We start from the raw sequence: 20,860 nt of genomic DNA on the forward strand, positions 1-20,860 counted from the left end.
GAACCACCATATCCGGCTAATTTTGTATTTTTTTTTTTTTTTTAAATTTTTTAGTAGAGACAGGGTTTCTCCATATTGGTCAGGCTGGTCTCGAACTCCTGACCTCAGCTGATCAACCTGCCTCAGCCTCCTAAGTGCTAGGATTACAGGCGTGAGCCACTGCCCTTCGCCCAGAGCTTCTTTACATCTGGGAGATAGGAGGTGTAGCATAATATTAAGCTCAACCTCTTGGCTTTTTCAGAAGACAAACTCCTAGTCAGAACAAACACATCTTTGGTGTGGATAGCAGCAGCTATGGGGAAGGGTTTAGAAACATGGTTTGAAAAAATGAACTAAATAGGCTTTAAATGGAAGGCCAGGATGTTTCTTACTCCTCCCTTTCACTGCCATTTGTGGAATCGGTCTGCTGCAGGCTGGGCGTTGGGCCTAGGGTTACACACATCACCTCACCTGGCAGCTCTGTGTGGATGGCTGTAGATGACCCAGGGGGGCCATATGAGGAAAACAGGGCTCAGAGAAGTTAAGGAAATTGTTTTGGGTCACACAGAAAGTGGCAGGGTAGGGACTAGAACCCCAGCTGGTTTGATTCACCTGAAACGCAGACTCGTAACTAACTCTCACAGGTGTCTTTTTCTTTTCTTTTTTCTTTTCTTTCTGAGACGGAGTCTTGCTCTGTTGCCCAGGCTGGAGTGCAGTGGCGTCATCTCAGATCACTGCAAGCTCCGCCTCCTGGGCTCACGCCATTCTCCTGCCTTAGCCTCCCGACCAGCTGGGACTACAGGCGCCCGCCACCACGCCCGGCTAATTTTTTGTATTTTTTAGTAGAGACGGGGTTTCACTGTGTTAGCCAGGGTGGTCTCGATCTCCTGATCTTGTGATCCACCCGCCTCCGCCTCCCAAAGTGCTGCGATTACAGGCGTGAGCCACCGTGCCCGGCCTACAGGTGTCTTCAAGTATTTGTGTTCTGGTCTCCATAATTAGAAAGTGAACCTTGGTCAATCCTTAACATTTAATTTTCCTGTAAACAGGGTCAGTTCTTAGCAGAAAAAAGAAAAATAAGAAAGATCTGAGCTGTGTTTTGCGCATCGGCCGGGGCCAGCTGTTAGGGACCGAGCCCTGTGTTTCCCAGGCGGCCTGCTCTGTTCCTTCCAAGCTTGGGTGGACGCTGAGATCAATTCCCAGGCTCCTGCCCAGCCAGGGTGTGTCCAGCAGAGCCGAGAGCAGCCTCCGCCCCTCCTCGTCCTGCTTCTGACTCATTATTTATCTTTGGCAGGAAGTAAACACAGAGAGGAGAGTGGGAGGGAGAGGAGGAGGGAGCTCCTGACTTTCGACACTGGCTGAAAAGGAAGATCATGTGCTGAGTTAGGTGTGTGTCTTGTTTTCTGCTCCTCTGGTTTCAATAGAGCATTTGAGGCTTTCAACAACAGGGGAAGAGGAGTATTTTTCCATTATGAGATAATACCCGTTTATTGCAGCAACCTGGAACACAGCGAAGAGTGCAGAGTGGGGAGGAAAAAAATCACCAATGCCCCTACCATAGGTGGACAAGGGCTTTCAAAGTGTTAGTGTTTTCCTCACACTCTTCTGTTTTTTTTCTAGTTCCTTTCTTTATTGACTGTAAAATAGCTATATTTTGTTAGGTGGTATATTAAGTGTGCATATATATTATAAAAAACATGCAAATTATATATTATACATATGTATTATACAAATAATATATAATATATAAATTATATATATTATATATACACACACACCCCTATAGAAATGTGTGTGTGTGGCCGGGCGTGGTGGCCTACTCTTGTAACCCCAGCACTGTGGGAGGCCGAGGCAGGTGGATCACTTGAGGTCAGGAGTTTGAGACCAGCCTGGCCAACATGGTGAGACCCCGTCTCTGCTAAAAATACAAAAATTAGCTGGGCATGGTGGTGCATGCCTGTGGTCCCAGCTACTTGGGAGGCCGAGGCAGGAGAATCGCTTGAACCCAGGAGGCAGGTTGGAGTGAGCCGAGATCGTGCCACTGCACTCCAGCTTGGGCTACAGAGCGAGACTCTGTCTCAAACAACAACAACAAAAAGTGTGTGTGTGTGTGCGTGTGTGTGTGTATAACTTATATATATGTATATGCGCTTTCAAAATAATATGGCTGGGCGCGGTGGCTCACGCCTGTAATCCCAGCACTTTGGGAGGCTGAGGTGGGTGGATCACAAGGTCAAGGGTGGATCATCGAGACCATCCTGGCAAACACGGTGAAACCCCGTCTCTACTAAAAATACATAAAATTAGCTGGGCGTGGTGGTGGGCGCTTGTAGTCCCAGCTACTTGGGAGGCTGAGGCAGGAGAATGGTGTGAACCTGGGAGGCAGAGCTTGCTGTGAGCCGAGATCACACCACTGCACTCCAGCCTGGGCTACAGAGCAAGACTCCGTCTCAAAACAAAACAACAACAACTGGACTATTTTCAGAACAGTTTTAGGTTACCAAAAAATCGTGTAGCTAGTACAAAAGAGTTCCCATGCACCCTTCCCTACTTCATACAGTTTCCCCTATTATTAACACCTCCCATTAATATGGTATATTTGTTTCAATTAATGGGCCAATATTGATACATTATTATTATTAACTAAAGTCTATACAGTAAGTTCTCACTCAGTCTCATTAATAGGTTCTTAGAAACTACAATTTTAAATGAAATGACGTATAATGAGACCAGTTTTTTTCTCATCATTATACTGAAACTATTGAACAAAACCACATTATTGGAGAGCCTACTCTACATCTGTTTGCTCAAAGTTGCAGTTTCCAAGAACCACTGGACAACATTGAGGACTTAACTGTCGTTTACATTAAAGTTCAGTTTGTGTTGTACATTCTGATGGATTTGACAAATGCATGATGTCATGTATCCGTCATTATATTAGTTTCACTGCCTTTAAAACCCCTTAGGTTCTACCCATTCCCCTCCCTCCATCCTCCCACATTCTTTGGAATCACTCTCTTTTTAGTGTCTCTATAGTTTCTTTCTAATTCCTTTTTTATTGGTATCAGATACATACCGTGAGTTGTCTAAATTTGAGAGCTTGATGAATGCTTATACTCCTATACACCTGTATTATCACACCCAGTTATAGATCTAGGTCATTTTCATCATACCAGATTGTTCTCTCTTGTTCCTTCCCAGTCAATACCCCTTTCCAAGAGTAAAACTATTCTGACTTCTATCACCATTGATAGGTTTTGATAGTTCTTGAACTCCATATAAATGGAATCAAACAGCATATATGCTTTGCTGTCTGGCTTCTTTTATACACGGACACTTGTTGATTTTTAAAATTGTTTTTCATTGTGGTAAAAGGGCAGAACATAAAATTTACCATCCTAACCATTTCTAAGTGTACAATTAAGTGGTATCAGTTATAATCACATTGTTGTGTGACCAGTGTCTTTATAGTTTATTAGGTGAGAAGCTGGCATCATTGATTTGAGACCTTTTTAAAACATGGGCATTTTAGTGCTATAAATGTCACTCTGAGACCTGTTTTAACTGCATACCACAAATTATGATATTTCTGTTTTCATTTTCATTCTGTTCAAATACTTTACAATTTCCTTCTTTCTTCTTTTACTCATGGACTATTCAGAGATGTGTTATTGTTTCCAAATAGTTGGGGATTTTCCAGATATCTTTTTTTTTTTTTTGAGATGGAGTCTCGCTCTGTTGCCCAGGTTGGAGTGCAGTGGCCGGATCTCAGCTCACTGCAAGCTCCGCCTCCCAGGTTTACGCCATTCTCCTGCCTCAGCCTCCCGAGTAGCTGGGACTAGAGGCGCCCGCCACATCGCCCAGCTATTTTTTTGTATTTTTTTATTGGAGACGGGGTTTCACCGTGTTAGCCAGGATGGTCTCGATCTCCTGACCTTGTGATCTGCCTGTCTCAGCCTCCCAAAGTGCTGGGATTACAGGCTTGAGCCACCATGCCCGGCCCCATATATCTTTCTGTTATTGACTTCTAATTTAATTTCATTGTAGCCAGATAGGATACTTTGTATAATTTGAATCATCTCAAATTTATGCACAGAATATGGTCTCCCTTGTACATGTTCCATCTGTACTTGAAAAAAATGTTATTTTGCTATTATTGGATGGTATTTAAAAAGTGTTTAAAAAGTGTTAATTAAGTCAAGTTGGTTATAGCATTGTTCACATCATCTGTATCCACACTGATTTTCTATCCACTTGTTCAATTATTGAGAGCGGTTTGGAAATACCAGACTATAATTGTGGATATGTCCATTACTCCTTTCAATTCTACCAGTTTTTGCTTCTTGTGTTTTGAAGCTCTGTTATTAGATAAAAAATTTTAGAATTTTTAATCTTTATTTTAGAATGTATAAAATTTTAGAATTTATATGGATAAATTGAATCCTTTATCATTATAAAATTATCTTCTTTATGCTTGTAATATTTTTTGCTGCAAAATCTACTTTGTGTTAAATAATATAGACAACAGCCTGATTCCTATTTGCATAGTACATTTTCTCCTTCTTCCATTCTTTTACATTTAGCCTATTTGTGCTTTAAAAAAAAAATTAAGTACCTATATTGTAGGCAGCATAGAGTTGGATCTTGTTTTATTAATGCACTCTGAAAATCTACACCTTTTTCTTTTTTTGAGACAGGGTCTCACTCTATCACTCAGGCTGCTGTATCACACCAGTGCAATGGTGTGATCTCGGCTCACTGCAGCCTCCACCTCCCAGGTTCAAGCGATTCTCCTGCCTCAGCCTCCCAAGTAGCTGGGACTACAGGCACCCGCCACCATGCCCAGCTAATTTTTGTTTTTGTTTTTTTTTGAGACAGTCTCACTCTGTCGCCCAGGCTGGAGTACAGTGGCGTGATCTCAGCTCACTGTAACCTCTGCCTCCCAGGTTCAAGTGATTCTCGTGCCTCAGCCTCCTGAGTAGCTAGGATTACAGGCATGCACCACCACACCCAGCTAATTTTTGTATTTTTAGTAGAGAAGGGGTTTCACCATGTTGGTCAGGGTGCTCTCGAACTCCTGACCATGTGATCCACCTGCCTTGGCCTCTCAAAGTGCTGGGATTACAGATGCGAGCCACGGCACTCAGCCTAATTTTTATATTTTTGGTAGAGATGGTGTTTCACCATGTTGGCCAGACTGGTCTCAAACTCCTGACCTCAAGTGATCTGCCTGCCTCAGCCTCCCAAAGTGTTGGGATTACAGGCATAAGCTACCGTGCCCAGCCTGAAAATCTGTACCTTTTAACTGGAGTGTTTGTAACATTCACATTTAATGTGATTATTAATATGGTTGGTTTAAATCTATAGTCTTGTTCCATTTTTCCTCCTTTTTTGCCTTCTTTTGGATTATTATATTAGCTACAACTATTTGTGTTATTTTAGTGGTTGCTTTAAGAAGTACAATATACATATTTAATATCTCACATTCTACTTTCAAATGATTATATCATTTTACATATATTAGAAGAGGCTTACAACAATATGCTTCCATTTCTTCTGTTTCAGTCTTTGTTCTATTTTGTCTTTCTACATAAGCTACACATCCCATAATACATATTATTTGTGCTTTAATCAGGCAATTATCTTTTAAAAGAGATTTAAGTAATAAGGAAAAAGAGACTGTATTTACTTGCACAGTTACATTTTCTGGTGTTCTTTATTCTGTTGTGTAGATCCTGAGTAACATTTAGTATTCTTTTCTTTCTGCTTGAAGGTATTACTTTAACATTTCCTGAAATGTAGGTCTGCTAGGGGTTATTTTAGCTTTTGTATGTCTGGAAAAATCTTTATTTCACGTGGTTTAGAAAAATATTTTGTCTGGGCCAAGAGTTCTAGGTAGGCAGATTTTTTCTTTCAACACTTTAAAGATATTGTTTCTGTATTCTGGCTTTCATTATTTCCAACAAAATTCTTACCTTTGTTCTTTTCTTCTCTGGCTAGTTTTAGTATTTTTTACTTTGTCACTGGTTTGAAGCAGTTTGGTTATGATATGCCTTGGTGTAGGTTTTTCACTGTTTCTGGCTTTTTTTTTTTTTTTTACACAGAGTCTTACTCTGTCACCCAGGTGGAGTGCAGTGGCCTGATCTCAGCTCACTGCAACCTCCGCCTTCCAGGTTCAAACAATTCTCCTGCCTCAGCCTCCCAAGTAGCTGAGATTACAGGCGCATGCCACCACACCCGGCTAATTTTTGTATTTTAGTACAGATGGGGTTTCACCATGTTGGCCAGGCTGATCTCAAACTCCTGACCTCAAGTGATCCACCCGCCTTGGCCTCCCAAAGTGCTGGGATTATAGGTGTGAGCCACTGTCCTGAACACTGGCCTTTGCTGTTTCTTATGCTTGGCATTAGTTGAGATTCTTGAATATGTTGGTTCATAGTTTACATCATATTTGGAGATTTTTCAGTCATCAGTTCTTCAAATATTTTGTATCTCCCCTCCTCCTGTGGCGACTCTACACATATATTTGGTTACTTGAATTTGTCTCACAGTTCACTGACGCTTTTTTGTTGTTGTTGTCCTTCCTTCCTTCCTTCCTTCCTTCCTTCCTTCCTTCCTTCCTTCCTTCCTTCCTTCCTTCCTTCCTTCCTTCCTTCCTTCCTTCCAGACAGAATCTCACTCTGTCACCCAGGCTGGAGTGTAGTGGTGCGATCACGGCTCACTGCAAGCTCTGCCTCCCAGGTTCACACCATCCTCCTGCCTCAGCCTCCTGAATAGCTGGGACTACAGGCACCCACCACCACGCCTGGCTAATTTTTTGTATTTTTAGTAGAGACGGGGTTTCACCGTGTTTGCCAGGATGGTCTCAATCTCCTGACCTTGTGATCCGCCTGCCTTGGCCTCCCAAAGTGCTGGGATTACAGGCGTGAGCCACCGCGCCCAGCCTGTTGTTATTTCTCTCAGTCTTAATTCTGGTGGATCACGAGGTCAGGAGATCGAAACCATCCTGGCTAACACAGTGAAACCCCGTCTCTACCAAAAAATACAAAAAAATAGCTGGGCGAGGTGGCGGGTGCCTGTAGTCCCAGCTACTCGGGAGGCTGAGGCAGGAGAATGGTGTGAATCCGGGAGGCAGAGATTGTAGTGAGCCGAGATCGGGAGGTGGAGATTGTAGTGAGCTGAGATTGTAGTGAGCCGAGTGAAGCTGCGTATCTGGGGAGCCCGAGACAGCGGCAGTTCCCAGGGCAGAATACGAGAGAGGACTGAACAGAGAGAACCCCAGAGACGGGCAAAGTACTGATGAGCATGTGCAGGTGTGGAAACCCTCTGAGGTGAGGTACAGAACACCTGAAAGGTTGGGCGGGCACGGTGCCTCACACCTATAATCCCAGCACTTTGGGAGGCCGAGGCAGGTGGATCACAAGGTCAGGAGTTCGAGACCAGCTTGGCCAATATGGTGAAACCCCCATCTCTACTAAAAATAAAAAAATTAGCCAGGCGTGGTGGCATGCGTCTGTAGTCCTAGCTACTCAGGAAGCTGAGGCAGGAGAATCGCTTGAACCTGGGAATCGGAGGTTGCAGTAAGCCGAGATCGTGTCACTGCACTCCAGCCTGGGGGACAGAGCAAGACTTTGTCTCAAAAAAAAAAAAAAAACAAAAAAAAAAACACCTGAAAGGTTTAGGAAGAGCAATCCTCAAAGCTCACACAAAGCTGGGAATAGTTCCTGTTCCCACCAGCCAGAGTGGAGTACCTCATCACTCATAAGGCATCTGTTGAGCACTAAGGCAGGTTTTGCCTCAGTACTGGGGAAGATTAATCCTCACCTTAACACTGCTCTCATTCCATCTAACGAAGTGAGATGCAAAGGATTAAGCTGTTCCAAATAACTTCACTGCATCTCAGAGCAAAGTTCAATAATATTTATAGGCATATGAAAATATCCAGAACCCAAAAAGCTTCAAGTCCACAGTGTCTAGCCTGCAAGCAGGGAAATGTGACCCACAACGGAAAAAAAAAAAAAAAAAAAAAAAAAAAAAACCCACATAATTTGTCTTGAACGCAGAAATTACACAGATGATAGAATTAGTACAAAAGGACTTTTTCCAGAATTATAACGTATTTCATATGTTCAGGAAGCTAGAGGGAAGACCGAGTAAGTTAAGCACAGAGGGAAGATGTAAAAAAGACCCAAATCAAACTTCTAGAAATGAAAACTATGATGTCTAAAATAAAAAACCCACGGGGTGAAATTAATGACAGGTTAGACACCGCAGAGAAAAAGATTAGTGAACTTCAAGATATAGCATTAAAAATGTTCTAATTTTTTTTTTTTTTTTTTTTTTTTTGAGACGGAGTCTAGCTCTGTCACCCAGGCTGGAGTGCAGTGGCCGGATCTCAGCTCACTGCAAGCTCCGCCTCCCGGGTTTACGGATCCGCCTGCCTTGGCCTCCCAAAGTGATGGGATTACAGGTGTGAGCCACCGCACAATGCCCCCATTGTTTTCTTCTATCTCCAGGATTCCTGCTCCTCCTTTCCTCTGCCTTCCTTAGTAGCTAATCCTCCATTTGTCCAACCCTTCTTGTAGTTAATAATTCCTCATATGACATTTTCCAACCTAGGCTCTCTGAAAACATTGAAAAGCCACCATATCAAGTTCCTTTCTTGGGTTTTAAATGAGAATGCAGCAAAATACCTGGCATTTATTTTGGAAGAGGCAGGGAGACCCTTCTAGAAAAAAAGAGCAAGAGATAAGATGCCACAGGCGAAGTTGTTTCTCTTCTCCCTTCAAGAGTTCCTTGTATCACCGACACTTGCAGTCTCCCCTGTGTCTTGCTGTGACCTCAAATGCCAACTTTGACAGTGGTTAATCTTCCCAAACTTGTCACTGCAGCTGTGTTAGTGCTGGGAAGGAAGCTGGATGATCTTTATGTCTTTGACATTGAGCCAGCTTGGCGCCCAGTAATGTTGACTCATCCACTTTTTTCCCCCATTTAGATTAATGGGATTACAGAGAGACAATCTCAACAAAATAGACTGGCAGTCAGGATTTATTCTAAAAAGAAACCCTTCATCACATTTTTGAGCTCAGGACATATGAGCTCTGTCTGAGACAGGTAACATCGGTGGCAACATATGGGTCAGAGAATGCCCCAAATTCTCTGAAAGATTTTCAGTCATCAAGAGACATTTCCACTATGTGCCCTGTTTTGTACAATGTTTACTGTGGCAGGAAAATGATTTTAATTAACGCTAGGAGTCTTATCAAGAAGGGATATAGACTGGGCATGGTGGCTCATGCCTATAATCCTAGCACTTTGGGAGACTGAGGTGGGCTGATTGCTTGAGCTCAGGAGTTTGAGACCAGCCTGGGAAACATGGCAAAACCCTGTCTCTACAAAGAATAAGAAAATTAGCCAGGTGTGTGAAGGGGTGGCCTGCCGCTCCACACCTGTGGGTGTTTCTCGTTAGGTGGAACCAGAGACTTGAGAAAAGAAATGAGACACAGAGACAAAGTATAGAGAAAGAAAAAGTGGGCCCAGGGGACCGGCGCTCAGCATACAGAGGACCCACGCCGGCACCAATCTCTGAGTTCCCTCAGTATTTATTGATCATTATCTTTACCATCTTAGAAAAAAGGAAGTGACAGGATAATAGGATCATCGTAGGGAGAAGGTCAGCAGTAAGACATATGAATAAAGATCTCTGTGACAGAAGTTTAAGGAAAAGTGCTGTGCCTATACGCATATGTAAACATCTTACAGGCCCGGTGGCTCACGCCCATAATCCCAGCACTTTGGAGGCCAAGACGAGTGGATCACCTGGGGTCGGGAGTTCGAGACCAGCCTGACCAACATGGAGAAACTCCATTTCTACTAAAGATACAAAATTAGCTGGGCATGTTGGCACATGCCTGTAATCTCAGCTACTTGGGAGGCTGAGGCGGGAGAATCAGTTGAACCCGGGACGTGGAGGTTGCAGTGAGCTGAGATCTTGCCATTGCACTCTAGCCTGGGCAACAAGAGCAAAACTCCGTCTCAAACCAAAAAAAAAAAAAAAAAAAAGGGATATAACAAAAATACATTTACCACTCTTTGTTGTTCAAAATATCCTCATGCTGTCAAAATAACATATAAAAACACCACCAAAATCTAGCTATACAAGCAGAACTCTCATTTGCATTTTTCTATGAAGCACTAGCAAGGGCTTAACTTAAAATTAAGAAAATGTTTATACTCAGGTAAATAGTCTGCCAAATCCCTTGATTTGGGCTTATTCGAGTTTTAAAGATCTTTATTGTGAATAAAAACAGATATTTTCTCTAATGGGATAGTAGTTTTATTTTTGGTATTTGATCATAGAAAAGTCTGAATGATCAGAAATTATTATATCAGAATGTCGTTGGCATGACTTTATCTAGACACATTTGAAGGACAGCAGACAGATGTGAAAGCCAGGTTCATGCTGGCTCTGGGGAGTACTGGTGTCAACAGCTCAGCAGCAGCCCCTTCCAGCAGCCAGTCTGGGAATCATGAAATGGGGTCATTCTGCTGACTTTTAGGACCCCAAGAGAGGGTTGCTGAAAAAAATTGGTTAAAAGATAGTTTTTGAATTTTCTTTGAAATTCAGTTGCCTGTCCCCATCCCCACACTATGCTGGGTAATGGATTCTCAGGAATGGAATGGCACCTGACCTTGAAGTCATATAGAAGCTCATATGAGGCTTCATATGAGCTACCCAAGTTCATATGACTTGGGTAGGATACTTTGGGATTTAATCCATACCCCCATACATATGTTGATCTCCCCAATAACTTTTTTTTTTTTTTTTTTGAGATGGAGTCTCGCTCTGTCTCCCAGGCTGGAGGACAGTGGCGTGATCTCGGCTCACGGCAAGCTCCGCCTCCCAGGTTCACGCCATTCTCCTGCCTCAGCCTCCCAAGTAGCTGCGACTACAGGCGCCTGCTACTACACCTGGCTAATTTTTGTATTTTTGTTAACCAGGATGGTTTCGATCTCCTGACCTTGTGATCCGCCCGCCTCGGCCTCCCAAAGTGCTGGGATTACAGGCATGAGCCACCATGCCCAGCTCCCCAGTAACTCTTTATAACCTACACATATCTTTCTGTCATCTATTGCCTGGATTGCTCAAGCATCACATACTTGATTTTTTGTTTGTTTGTTTTCTGTTGAAGAATGAGCACAGCGAAGATAAAACCGGGTTAAAAATACGAAGCCAAGTCTGTCTGTCCTGCTAGGGTCAGCGGGCTTCCAGGCTTCTGTGTGGGGAGCGTTGTTTGGACAAGTTGGAACCGTGTGCGTGGAGTAGACACAGTATACTAGGGTTGTAAAGAAGTTTCTGAGGAGGTATCTTTCTCTGTGGAATACTACGTTATCACTGTTAAGACATGGCAGTTTTTCTCTCCTATTAACATGAGAATTCTTTCTTCTGCGTGGATCACTTAGAATATAAATTCCTTTTCCAAAGTCTGGAATAGGTGACGCCTCCCACAGTGCAGGTGTCAACCTATGTGAGCAGTTATCGTGGCAATATAACTGTCAGTTTTAAAAAATGTATTTCTTCACTTATTTATGTATGCCATCATTCGGTCACTCATTCAACAGAGCATAGACCAGTGCTAGACTAAGACACAAAAATATAAATGAGGGCCAGGTGTGGTGGCTCACCCCTGTAATCCCAGTACTTTGGGAGGCCGAGGAGGGCGGATCATGAGGTCAGGAGATTGAGACCATCCTGGCCAACATGGTGAAACCCTGTCTCTACTAAAAATACAAAAAATTAGCCAGGCGTGGTGGCATGGGCCTGTAGTCCCAGCTGCTAGGGAGACTGAGGCAGGAGAATCGCTTGAACCCAGGAGGCAGAGGCTGCAGTGAGCCAAGATCACGCCACTGCACTCCAGCCTGGGCGACAGACTCTTGTCTCAAAATAAATAAATAAATAATAAAATATGTATATTTTAAAAAATGTATATTTTATATATTTTATAGAGTGAGATGAGCTCACTCTAACCTTGGGGGGATCCTAGTGGGAAACAAATAAACAAATCAAGAGGCCATGGCAGGTACTGAGTGTCTTGTACACAGGGCCTGGAGAGTAGCATACAGCCCCGGGAAGGGGAGCAGGGGGTCCCACCATGGACGGGGGAAGGAGACATCCTACCTTGGGAAGGTTTGAGAACTCCGTGTGTTCAGAGACCTGAATTGGCCTTGCTCTGAGACACAAAAGAGCAGTTTACATCTTCCTGGTTGACACAAGCAGATTCTACCTGGGAGAGGGGAGAGGAGGTGAGAGGTGAACAGTGTGTTTTGAAAACTATCCGTGTCGTCCTCTCAAGGGCATCTGAAATGTCCTTACCAATTCTTCTTTTGATGTAAGGCTGTGCTTTCCACAGTGTGTTCTGTGGCCCATCATCCTACTGAAAGCTCTACTGAGAAAAAGGCAAAGGAAGGTTTCCAAGAAACAAATTTGGGAAACAATGTGTATGTATTTTCTTGTTGACTCACAAGGCACAATGGTTTCTTAAAGGCTCTGAGAAGTCCTGCAGTAGAAAAGCTTGTGTAACCACACTTCACCTAGCGCTTCCTGCATTCTTTCGACAGAGGAAGCTTCATTCTTTTTTTTTTTTTTGAGATAGGGTCTCGCTCTGTCGCCCGGGCTGGAGTGCAGTGACGTGATCTTGGCTCACTGCAAGCTCCGCCTCCTGGGTTCACGCCATTCTCCTGCCTCAGCCTCCCAAGTAGCTGGGACTACAGATGCCCGCCACCACGCTTAGCTAATTTTTTGTATTTTTTAGTAGAGACAGGGTTTCACCATGTTAGCCAGGATGGTCTTGATCTCCAGACCTCGTGATCCGCCTGCCTCGGCCTCCCAAAGTGCTGGATTACAGGCGTGAGCCACTGTGCCCGGCCTCTTTTTTTTTTTTTTTTTTTTTTTTTTGAGATGGAGTGTCTTGCTCTGTTGCCCAGGCTGGAATGCAGTGGCGCGATCTTGGCTCACGGCAACCTCTGCCTCCCAAGTTCAAGCGATTCTCGTGCCTCAGCCTCCCAAGTAGCTGGGACTACAGGTGCCTACCACCACACCCAGCTAATTTTTGCATTTTTAGTAGAGACGGAGTTTTACCATGTTGACCAGGCTGTCTTGAACTCCTGACCTCAGGTGATCTGCCTGCCTCGGCCTCCCAAAGTGCTGGGATGACAGGTGTGATCCACCGTGCCCGGCCTAAGAAGCTTCATTCTTACACATCTAGCAATCATATTATGAGAAGCACTGAGTTTAGTTTTTAAAAACCCTGCATAGAGTTATAAACTATGGAGGGCATATCCTATGTAACTTTCGTTAGTCATTAATAATTGATGCAGAATGATTTATCTGAGTTGGCTCAATCACTGAAATTCTTGAGGAGACTTTCTTAAGCAGTCTTTTCAGCTTGGGATGGAAAAGGGAAAAAAGAGAAAGTTGGGAGTGGGTCAAATAAAGGGAATAGAGTGCTGGAGAGAATTCTGACCATTCACAACCACACAGCACCTTGCCTACTAGGCTTATGATTGATGGAGAGAAAAATATGCAAAGCCGAGGACAGGGATAAAGATAGTGAATTGACCGGGTGACCACAGAAGCTTAGCTGTATCACTGTGAGGCTCTACATGGTCCCTGAATTAACTGGTTTTATTCTGATTTCATGTCGGGTAGGACTGAAAACCTTCTGGAGTTTCATTTCCTTTCTTTGGGCACGGTCTCAGCCTGCCTTCTCCTGAAGAAGTCATTCGCACATCATGGCCCATGGGCCAATTCAGATCTTGACGAGCCCTCAGAATGTGTGAGAAAATAAAGCACTTCTGACATCCTAAATGTTGCTGGGGTTTGGGGAGCTAATTAATCACGACCCTTTCCACCATACTCTTAATTATGAAATAGATGCCACAGTCTGAGAAAGATAAGAAAGCCCACCTTATAGGGCAACCCGCTCAGGTCCCCTTCCATGCCGTGGAAGATTTGTTTTTTCGCTCTTCACAATAAATATTGTTGCAAAAAAAGAAAGAAAGAAGGAAAGAAGGAAAGAAAGGAAAGAAAAGAAAGAAAAGAAAGAAAAGAAAGAAAAAAGAAAGAAAGAAAGAAAGAAAGAAAGAAAGAAAGAAAGAAAGAAAGAAAGAAAAGGAAGAAAGGAAGAAAGAAAGAAAGTCAGTCAGTCAACGGTATCAACAGCAAGGTTAGGCTGCAGGATGCCAAAACTGGAATCCTCATACTGCCGCCTGAACCACCCTTCCCCACCAAGTCCCAGGCTGCATCAGTGCAGGTGCCATGAAGGATGGGGAAGGCTGGCCCCAGTGAGCTCGTCATGTGGCAAATGGCTGCGAGAGGAGAAGGGGCTGCATTGGGGTAGCTCATCTCAACGACCTCGAACACCTTACCCCCACCCATGGGGAAACTGGCCTCACGGGGGCTGGCTCTCCCCATATCACCACTTGGAGAAGTCTCCTCCAATGGATATGACCATAAGGGGGCAAAGAATATGGCAGCAGCATCATACTTCACTGAGAGCTCAGAAGTGTTGGGAAAGTCTCTAATTTGAGGGCCCAGGCAGGAATGTGGGGAATTGGGGATCACCTTTCAGTCCTCGAATCCCCTCATCTCCACATAGTTGTTGCCTCTGTTAACATTTATTTGGGTTAGCAGTTCTCAGAGGCTCGTCAGTCTTAGTCTGTGTTCTGTTGCTTGTTGCAGAATACCCGAAGCTGGAGCATTTATAAAGAAAAATAATTGATTTCTTTTTTTTGTTGTTGAGACAGGGTCTTGCTCTGTTGCCCAAGGCTGGAATGCAGTGGCATGATGTCAGTTCATGGCAGCCTCCGCCTCCTGGGTTCAAGCAATCCTCCTACCTCAGCCTCCCAAGTAGCTGGGATTACAGGTGCCTGCCACCACAATTTTTGTATTTTTGTATTTTTAGTGGAGACAGGGTTTTACCATGTTGGCCAGGCTGGTCTTGAACTCCTGACCTCAGGTGGTCCGCCCACCTCGGCCTCCCAAAGTGGTGGGATTACAGGTGTGAGCCACCGTGCCTGACATTGATTTCTTACAGTTATAGAGGCTGAGAAGTCCAAGGGCAAGGGGCTGCTCCTGGTGAGGGCCTTCTTGCTGGTAGGGCTTCTGTAGAGTTATGAGGTGGCACAGGACATCACTGGTAAAAGAAATGAGCATCCTAGCTCAAGTCTCCCTTCCTCTTTGCATAAAGCCACCATGATAACCCAGTAATCCATGAATGGATTAACCCGTTCGTGAGGGCAGGGCCTTCACAACCCAATCACCTTCACCTCTTAAAGGCCCCCACCTTTCAACACGATTAAGTTTGGGGATTAAGTTTCAAGAGGTGTTTGAAGGAAGGGGAAAACAGTCATTCAGTCCATTGCACTAACCCACTGACTTTCATTCTGCCCCGGCTTTCCTTTTCCAGAAAGTACACTGGAATGCAACAAGTAACAGTGATGATGTTATGTTAGGAAATCTTCTAATCTTTTGAATTATAGTAATTTATGAAAATAACAAATCATTCACAGGCTTTAGTACTTTATAATTAGTCACAAATTACTTGCAGTGCATGCCCTGACACACTAGACCTACCAGTGAGCATAGAGGTATGTGGTTGAGAAGTGCTGCCTTAACTTTGTTTCACAGACATATTAAAAAAAATACTTTGCCTTTTCTAGACGTCAGTTTCCTCATTTGTGAAATGAGAAGTTTGGACCAATGAATTGCTGAAATGCTACGCTTGATGGAAGAAAAGAATGTTCGTGATCTGGGCTGGGCCCTGTGGCTCATTCATGTCTATAATCTGAGCACTTAGGGAGGCCAAGGTGGATGGATCACTTGAGCTCAGGAGTTCGAGACCAGCCTGGCCAACATAACAAAACCCTATCTCTACTAAAAATATGAAAATTAGCTGGGCATGGTGGCACGAGCCTGTAATCCCAGCCACTCGGGAGGCTGAGACACAAGAATTGCCTGAACCCAGGAGGCGGAGGTTGCAGTGAGCAGAGAGATTGCACCACTGCACTCCAGCCTGGGTGACAGAGCGAGACTCTGTCTCAAAAAAAAAGAATGTTCATAATCTTCTAGTGAAACAACTATGATTTGGGAACATCTCTGTATATTCAGTATCCTTGATTTGGGTTCAGTTGTATCTGTCCATCCTACTATCCGTCCATCCTTGCATTCACTTGTACATTCATATATTCAACACCATTTTATTGTTTGCTATATGCCAGGCACCAGGGATATGATATTGAAAGGAGACTAGAGCCTGACCTGCATTACACTCCAGTAGGGGAAACAGTCACCAACCATAGCGATGGCAACTGTGGCTAGCGCTAGGTGGGCCTGTGAAAGAAACTGATCTGGGAGCCCAGGCCAGGGAGCCTACCTTGAGAAACGAAGAGTGGAGCTGCGACCTGGTGGGGAGCAGAGGGCTGCAGGCTCCAGGCAGATGCATGGCTGGGGAGCGTCTTGCGGGATGAGGCAGGAAAGGGAGGTTGGGGCCACAACCAAGAGCAAAGTGAAGCCACAGTGGGGTGACAGGAGCAGACTTTGATTTCTAAGCGGTTGCTCTGGCTGCAGCTGGCAGAACAGAATGAAGGGGGCCAGAGAGGATGGGAGAAGGGGCTGCTGCACCTGTTCGGGTGAGAGGCTGGTGCAGGTAGCCAGTACAGGGCAACAGGAGGCAGCGCCACAGGGCTCGATCTTGCTTTGCATCAATGGCTCTTTGACCTTGGGTCCTGTCTTGAACTTCTTCGGGAAAATGTCCTCGTGTATGCAATGGGGCCACCCCTCTACCAGGCTGTTGTGTGGATTAAATGCAATAGTAACTGAAAAGTGCCCAGGCCAGGTGCAGTGGCTCATGCCTATAATCCTAACACTTTGGGAGGCCGAGGTGGGCAGATCACCTGAGGTCAGGAGTTACAGACCAGCCTGGCCAATATGGTGAAACTCCATCTCTGCTAAAAATACAAAAGTTTGCCGGGCATGGTGGTGCATGCCTGTAGTCCCAGCTACTTGGGAGACTGAGGCAGGAGAATTGTTTGAACTCAGGAGGTGGAGGTTGCAGTGAGCTGAGATTGTGCCACTGCACTCCAGCCTGGGTGACAGAGCAAGACTTGGTCTCCAAAAAAAAAAAAAAGGCCCTGGCAGGGTCTGGCCTGAGTCAGTGTTTAATACATGGGAACTCTCCATCTTTATGGTTTTGCCAGTTCCTGAAAGCCTGGTCGTGCAAGGGCCATGTTTGTGTTTTCTGCAGCTGGCCTCCTTCCTCCCCTTAAGCATTGCACGCGTGTGTGTTTCCAGAACTATGCATTTAAGAACCCATCTGCGTCCCCATCATCTGCTCAGACCTTGGTTGTGGCAGATGACTCCCTGCCAGCCGCTGCCATGCCTCTCCCTTCACTGTACTGTGAACATCTGGTCTGCGACGGAGGCTGTAGTCCCTGGGCCCTCCCTGACTTCCATACAGAGGCAGTGCCCCTGCAGGGTGAAAGGCTTCATTCAGGGTGCTGGCTGCCCAGTCCCCAGGGTGCTGGCCTGTGGATTCTGAGCAGAGCCTCTATCCACACATTTCAACTCAATTTTGAAGCATAAAAGGATGTTATATAAGCTTCAATTAACGCAGAGCCCTCAACAGATCAGTTCTTAGAATTTTTCCTGCCCTTAGGCAAATCTGCTCCTGGTGAGCAGCTTTAATCTGGCTTTGAAAATTACTTCTGATGGGTAATCAAAGCGATTGCTAGTGCCCAGCTTATGCTACATAAACCAATGTCTGGGTTCTTATTTGGGAGGAGTTGTTGTGTATCCCGTACTCCATGGAAAATTAGTTCCTGGTTGCTCCCTGATAAGACCGCACAAGTTTGCAAGATGCCAAAATAGAATTTATCATCTTGTCCCAGATGGTAATGACTTCAGCCAGCCTGAAGGGAAGCCACATACTCTTCTAAGTAGGCAGTTCCTGTCAGAGGCATGGACAAGAAAGTGGCTTCGTTTATTTCCCGCTTGATAAAGCCGATATAAATAGGAGCACTTCATTTCTGAATTACACACCATTAATCTTATCACATACTAAACTGTTTGACTTCAGTTAATGGGTGGGACATAATGAAATGTAAAGTGCTTGTTACAAGGAAAATTGCCAGGTTCAGATGCTGAGCAGCAAAGGGAGGGGGAGGAGGAGGAGCAAGGGGGGGCGGGAGAGGAGGCAAAGTCGTTGGTTGGGGAGACATCGGGTTTCGTTCTGGACCTGGTGCTTTCCAGAAAGCCAGGCCAAGACACTTTACCCAAACCCCAAGTAGTTTTCCAGATGTCAGCCCACTCGGGCCAGGGCCCTCCATGGGCACGTGTGTCCTCCGTGACCATTTGTGAATTGGAGGGTTTTATATCATTTACCCTCTGAGTTTTCTCTTCTTTGAACTAGTCAGCTTCTTTTGGGTCAGAAAATGCAAATCTGGTTGAGACAGTAGCCAGCTCTCTTTTGGGTCCTCAGGCACCATCCCCATGTCCCATGTGCAGGAACAGCCATTAGATAAAGATGAGGGCAGGGGTGGTGCTGTGTACACACCTCCTTCAGGGATGTCAAATGACAGCGCATGTACTTCAGAGGTGAGGGGCAGGACAGAGAGGCTGGAATGGGGCTGGGGGAAGAGGCTCTTGCCTTCCTTGGAAGTTTTTATTTATTCTGCATAGCAGAGTGAGTAAGAAGATTGTGGCCAGTGGAATCAGATTGTGGCCAGTGGAATCAGTCCACGTTGAGATCCATGCTTAGCCTCTGTTCTCCAGGGTTCTCATCTGCAAGTGGCGAGGGTGGTACCCACCTTGCACAGCTGTTGGCAGGGCTAAATGAGCACTGAGGCCTAGTGAATTTCATCCGTTATTATTTTCCCAACTTTTTATTTTGGAAAAATCGAAACCTCAAAAATGTTGAAAGGATGGGACAGTAAATACCCACCTGTCTATGGTATTAGTCTGCTCGGGCTGTCATAAGAGAACACCACAGCCTGAGTGACTTAAACAACAGAAATGTATTTTCTCCTGGTTCTGGAGGCTGGACGTCCTGGTCAGGGTGCTGGTGGAGTTGGTTTCTGGTAAGACTTTTCTTCCTCGCTTGCAGAAGACACCTGCTCTTGGTGTTCTCACGTAGCTTTTCCTTTATGTGTGTGTATTCCTGGTGTCTCTTCCTTTGCTTTTTTTTTTTTTTTTTTTTTTTTGTTTGTTTGTTTTGAGACAGAATCTCACTCTGTTGCCCAGGCTGGAGTGCAGCAACATGTTCTCAGCTCACTGCAGCCTCAACCTCCGGCATTCAAGTGATCCTCTCACCTCAGCCTCCTGAGTAGCTGGGACTACAGCTGTGCACCACCATGCCCAGTTAATTTTTATATTTCTTTTTAGAGATGGGGTTTCACCATGTTGCCCAGGCTGGTCTTGAACTCCTGAGCTTAAGCAGTTTGCCTGCCTCAGCCTCCCAAAGCATTGGGATTACAGGTGTGAGCCACGCACTTGGCCTCTTCCTCTTCTAATAAAGGACACCAGTGCTATCAGATTAGGGTCTCACTACTATAACTTCACTTAACCCCAATTGCCTCCTTAAAGTGCCTATCTCCAAATACAGTCACATTGGGGGTTAGGGCTTCAACATATGGATTTGAATGGGGGCACAATTCAGTTCATAGCACATATTTTAAAAATTTAACGAGAATGCATCTCACCACCTCACCGTATGCATCCCTCCTGTATGGATGCATGTGCACTGCCTGCTGTGGAAAACTGGAATTTTGGTAGTGGACATTGAGAGGAGACTCTTTCCACTAGCCCCATCCAGAACACTGTGGGCTTATGTGTGTGCGAATATGTGTGCATGTAACAAACAGTTACAAAAAGATTCCCTAAATTTCCCTTTGATATTTCCCCTATAATAACTTTAAAGAAAATGGTAAAAGCTTTAGAAAAACCATACTTCTGTTAACTTTGTCTTGAGGAATTTCTCTTGTTACTAGAATATATATAATCATAACAAGTATATAGAATCACAATTATGTAAAAATAACAAGAATTATATCCCCAAACAATTGTGTAGGAAAAATCAGGAAATTCACTAGAACTCTGAAAGTGGCAAGCATGTAGCAGTATTTTTTCTTATTTTTTTTTCTACATTTTCCAAACTTTGTGTTGGCCACATATTATTTTTAAAATTAAAAAATGCACAGCATTAGCCGGGTGTGGTGGCTCATGCCTGTAATCCCAGCACTTTGGGAGGCCAAGGTGGGCAGATCACAAAGTCAGGAGATCCAGACCATCCTGGCTAACACGGTGAAACCCCATCTCTACTAAAACTACAAAAAAAAAAAAAAAAAATGGCTGGGCATGGTGGCGGGTGTCTGTAGTCCCAGCTACTCGGGAGGCTGAGGCAGGAGAATGGCGTGAACCCAGGAGGCGGAGCTTGCAGTGAGCCAAGATTGCGCCACTGCACTCCAGCCTGGGCGACAGAGTGAGACTTGTCTTGGGGGGGAAAAAAAAAAAAAAAAAAGCACAGCATTAAAACTGTGTAGAATTGAGCAACATAGTCCAAATAAAATCCAAATACAGCAGTAATAAGCCGTTTTATAATAACTGGATAGTTAATTCTGTGTAGCAAGTCCAAAATTTGGAGTCAAGTTCCCCCAAGTTCCCTGAGTTTCATTTTTTTCCCCACACATTACCCAGATAAATGTGTTCAAGTTAAGACAAACATGGGTATGAAGGTGATTCAGCTCCCAAGAGTTATACATAGGTCATGTGCAGAAATTCCATAGCCAAATAGAAATGATTTTTGGGTTATGCCTGTCACTGTCCCAC

General features: G+C 44.6%; 1 protein-coding gene across 43 annotated transcripts in view; it reads left to right on the forward strand.

The window, feature by feature from the left end:
- The window catches only part of TACC2 (transforming acidic coiled-coil containing protein 2), a 264,869-nt gene that overhangs the window by 70,378 nt on the left and 173,631 nt on the right, over positions 1–20,860 (forward strand). The gene's annotated exons all lie outside the window — the stretch shown is intronic.

Source organism: Macaca mulatta, chromosome 9, assembly GCF_049350105.2.
Source record: "Macaca mulatta isolate MMU2019108-1 chromosome 9, T2T-MMU8v2.0, whole genome shotgun sequence".
Classification (NCBI taxonomy): domain Eukaryota; kingdom Metazoa; phylum Chordata; class Mammalia; order Primates; family Cercopithecidae; genus Macaca; species Macaca mulatta.